Source organism: Schistocerca nitens, chromosome 9 (assembly GCF_023898315.1).
Source record: "Schistocerca nitens isolate TAMUIC-IGC-003100 chromosome 9, iqSchNite1.1, whole genome shotgun sequence".
Taxonomy (NCBI): Eukaryota; Metazoa; Arthropoda; class Insecta; order Orthoptera; family Acrididae; genus Schistocerca; species Schistocerca nitens.
The window spans coordinates 101254345-101259094 of NC_064622.1; the positions used below are offsets into that span (position 1 = coordinate 101254345).

At 46.3% G+C, this 4750-nt stretch overlaps 1 pseudogene; it reads right to left on the reverse strand.

Annotated features, from left to right (window-relative positions):
* Positions 1-1686: 1686 nt before the first annotated feature.
* Positions 1687-1804, reverse strand: LOC126204670 (5S ribosomal RNA; annotated as a pseudogene).
* Between the last annotated feature and the right edge of the window lie 2946 nt (positions 1805-4750).

Below are 4750 nucleotides of genomic sequence, written 5' to 3' on the forward strand. Positions count from 1 at the left end.
CTCAGTATCGCGCAGCAACTGGTATCTGACCACGCAACATCCACTGGACGTGTTGTATCGAGGCAAACGGTGTATAGAAGTTTTCGACAGACTGGCCCTTATTGTCGGAGACCTGCTATATGTGTGCTTCTGACGCCTCTTCACAGAAGGAGACATCTATAGTGGAGTCGTTAACATGTCACCTGGACAGTCGAACAGTGGGCCAACATTCTTTTCACAGATGAGTCCCGATTGGGTCTGGAGAGTGATTCTCAACAGATTCGCATGTGACAGGAATGTGGAACACGATTTCGAGACCCGAACATTGTGGAAAGAGATCGATATCGAGGAGGATCGCTAATGGTAGGTAGGTATCATGTTGACAACTCGTGACAACTCGAACACCTATCGATGAAATTGTACAGGTGAATCGGAAAGATTTTGAACTGCTGTCAGGTATCACGCACGGTTGTTGCGAGGAGCTGTGGCTCTGACTTCCTACTGATGGACGACAATGTAAAAATACCCAGACTAGTGAACAGAGGTCGAGAAGAGGTTCGCGAACTTAACATCACTTATTGCCAGAACCGCCCATTTCTGAGCCAAAAATATCCTATTAGAATGGGAAGAATTACCCCAAAATATAGTACCATACGACATAAGCGAATGAAAATAAGCAGACTAATTTTCGTGTCGAACGATCACTCACTTCAGATACCCTTCGAATAGTAAAAATGGCAGCATTAAGTCTTTGAACAAGATCCTGAACGTGGGCTTTCTACGACAGTTTACTATCTACCTGAACACCTAGAAATTTGAACTGTTCAATTTCACTAATCTTATGCCCATTCTGTGGAATTAAAACGTCAGGTTTTGTCCAATTGTGTGTTAGAAACTGTAAAAACTGAGTCTGACTGTGATTTAGAGCCAGTTTATTTTCTACAAGCCATGAATTTATGTCATGAACTGCACTATTTGAAACCGAGCCAATGTTGCACACAACATCCTTTACTACCAAGATAGTGTCATCAGCAGACAGAAATATTTTAGAGTTACCTGTAATACTAGGGGGCATATCATTTACATAAATAAGGAGCAGGAGTAGCCCCAACACTGATTCCTGCCCCCCCCCCCCCCCCCCATTTGACCGTAACCCACTCAGACCCCACATCACAGGCATTCTCAACACGGTGAATAATGACCTTCTGCTGTCTGTTGTTAAAGTAGGAGGTGAACCAGTTGTGAGATACACCCTGTATTCCCTAATGGTCCAACTTCTGGAGCAATATTTTATGGTCAACACAATCAAACGCCTTAGTTAAATCAAAAACTATGCCTAGCGTTCGAAACCTTTTGTTTAACCCATCCAGTACCTCACAGAGAAAAGAGAATATAGCACTTTCAGTTGGTAAACAACTTCTAAAGCCGAACTGTACATTTGATAGCAAATCGTGTGATATAAAATGATTAATTATCCTTTTAGGAAACACTGACGGCATAGAAAAGCACTCCATCGTCAGGCCACAAGTGGCCCATCTGGACCATCCGACCGCCGAGTCATCCTCATCTGAGGATGCGGATAGGAGGGGCGTGTGGTCAGCACACCGCTCTTCCGGTCGTTACGACGGTTTTCTTTGACCGGAGCCGCTACTGTTCGGTCGAGTAGCTCCTCAATTGGCATCACGAGGCTGAGTGCATCCCGAAAAATGGCAACAGCGCATGGCAGCGCGGATGGTCACCCATCCAAGTGCCGGCCACTCCCGACAGTGCTTAACTTCGGTGATCTGACGGGAACCGGTATATCCACTGCGGCAAGACCGTTGCCCGAGGGCATAGAAAAAATTGTCTACATTATCCCTTTCTCCCTTTTTATAAAGCGGCTTTACTACTGAGTAATCGTTCAGGAAACTGACCATTCCTAAAGGAAAAATTACAAATATGGCTAAATACAGGGCTAACATGTGAAATGTGGTACTTTAATATTCTGCTAGGCACTCCATCATATCCATGAGTCTTCGGTGATTTAATTATTGACTCAATCTCCCCCTTCTCTGTATCACAAAGGAATATTTCAGACATCAATCTCGAAAAGGCATTTGCCAAGAGATTTATATGATTGCCTGTAGAAACTAAAATTTTATTTAATTCACCAGCAATGATCAGAAAATGATTGTTAAATACCGTATATATATCTGACTTATCGGTAACAGGTGAGGTGCAGGGCCGTCCCGCGGGTTGAAGGTCAACATCGATATCGCTGCGCAATACCACCTGCCGGTAAAATGGGCCTGCTTCTCTCGTTATCGATATAAACCGAACGTAATGGATCACTGTGACTTGAGCAGACCCGTAGGGCTCCTCGCAGACATATGGGCGAACCGTACCGTCAAATCAGTGAGTTTGAAAGTGGGGCGCATTATTGGCATGAGATAATGTGATGCATCTATCTGGGATATTGCTGCTCGTGTGGAATGAAGTATTTCAGCACTGCAACAGATGTGCGCCGAATGGTTCACCGAAGGCCGTAGAACACGACGAGATGGTCAGGTCGCACCCCACTTGCCCGCCTACCCTTGAGGAATGTACAGAAACATGCTAGTCGGCAGTGCTGTATGGAACGACGTCACTGAGGTTACGAATGGCATCAGATAGTGTTTTCAGAAGAATCCAAGTTCTATTTGTTTGAAAATGATGGCCGCATTTTGGTTCGCCGCAGACAGGGGGAGCGGCATCACAGTGACTGCATTCGCTCAAGGCATACAGCACCAGCTCAAGGCCTTATGGTGTGAGGTGCTATTGGATACGATCACAAATCACAGTTGGCGGGTGACCAGGGTACTGTGTCCAGTGCGACCTACATGAATGACATCATGTGACCCGTAGCCATACCCTTTCTCAACAGCATCCCAGACCCCATTTTTTTAGCAAGACAAATGCACGACAACTTGTTGCTGTACGAAAATGTGCCCGTTGGTATCACAGGATGTCAGCCTTTTGCCCAGGCCCGCCAGATCACTAGACTTGTCGCCAATCGGAAACGTATGAGATATGGTGAAATTATGGGTGCACCACTGTGACACAGTGCCACACACCACAGATGATATTTGAAAGTGAGTGCAGCATGGATGGCTATATCACAGGACGCCATTCGCGCCTTATACTCGTCGATGTGATCACGCATGGAACAGGTTATCAGGGCCGATGGCAGGCCCTGCACCTACTAGTCAACAGGACACATGCTGAATGGCAGCGACTGAAATGGTAAACGTTTCTACAGAACATACTAATGTATATGTCATGTGATTGTAAACGTCATACACTACGTGATCAAAAGTATCCGGACACCTGGCTGAAAATGACTTACAAGTTCGTGGCGCCCTCCATCGGCAATGCTGGAATTCAATATAGTGCTGGCTCACGCTTAGCCTTGATGACAGCTTCCACTCTCGCAGGCATAATTTCAGTAAGGTGCTGGAAGGTTACTTGGGGCATCTCAGCCTATTATTCACGGAGTGCTGCACTAAGAAGAAGTATCGAGGTCGGTCGGTGAGGTCTGGCACGAACTCGGCGTTCCAAAACAACCCAAAGGTGTTCTGTTGTATTCTGTGTAGGCCAGTCCATTACAGGGATGTTATTGCCGTGTAACTACTCCGCCACAGGCCGTGCATTATGAACAGGTGCTCGATCGTGTTGAAAGATGCAGCTGCCATCCCCGAATTGCTCTTCGACAGTGGGAAGCAAGAAGGTGCTTAAAACATCAATGTAGGCCTGTGCAGTGACAGTGCCACACAAAACACCAAGGGGTGCAAGCCCCCTCCATGAAAAACATGACCACACCATAACACCACCGCCTCAGAATTTTACTATTGGCACCACACACGCTGGCAGATGACGTTCACCGGGCATTCGCCATATCTCCACCTTGCCATCGGATCACCACATTGTGTACCGTGATTCGTCACTCCACACAACATTTTTCCACTGTTCAGTCGTCCAATGTTTACTCTCCTGCATCAAGCGAGGCGTCGTTCGGCATTTACCGGCGTGATATGTGCCTTATGAGCAGACGCTCTACCAAGAAATCCAAATTTTCTCACCTCTCATCTAACTGTCATAGTACTTGCAGTGGATCCTGATGCAGTTTGGAATTCCTGTGTGATAATCTGGATAGATGTCTGCCTATTATACATTACGACCCTCTTCAACTGCCGGCGGTCTCTGTCAGTCGGCAGAAGAGGGCTACCTGTACGCTTTGGGGCCGTACGTTTCCCTTCACGTTTCCACTTCACTATCACTTCTGAAACAGTGGACCTAGGGATGTTTAGGAATGTAGAAATCTCGCGTACAGACGTATGACCCAAGTGACACGCAATCACCTGGGCACGTTCGAAGTCCGTGAGTTCGGCGGAGCGCCCCATTCTGCTCTCTCACGATGTCTAATGACTACTGAGGTCGATGATACGAGTAGCAGGCAGTAGGTGCCAGCACAATGCACCTAATATGAAAAACATGTTTCTGGGGGTGTCCGGATACTTTTGATCACATACTGTACCTCTAGTCCTTCAAGGTGTTCTGTTTTTTCTGAACATGAATGTATGTTTACGGTTCAGTAGTCACGCTAATGTATTTTAATGTGTCATGTTCTCTGATAAGGTGAAGATTTCTCAATATGGGCCATACATTTTACATATGGAGTTTACGTGTGTGACTGTTGTGCCCGTACTGACTACTGTTGTGCGAAGGTCTTATTACCGATTGCATCACATGTTGC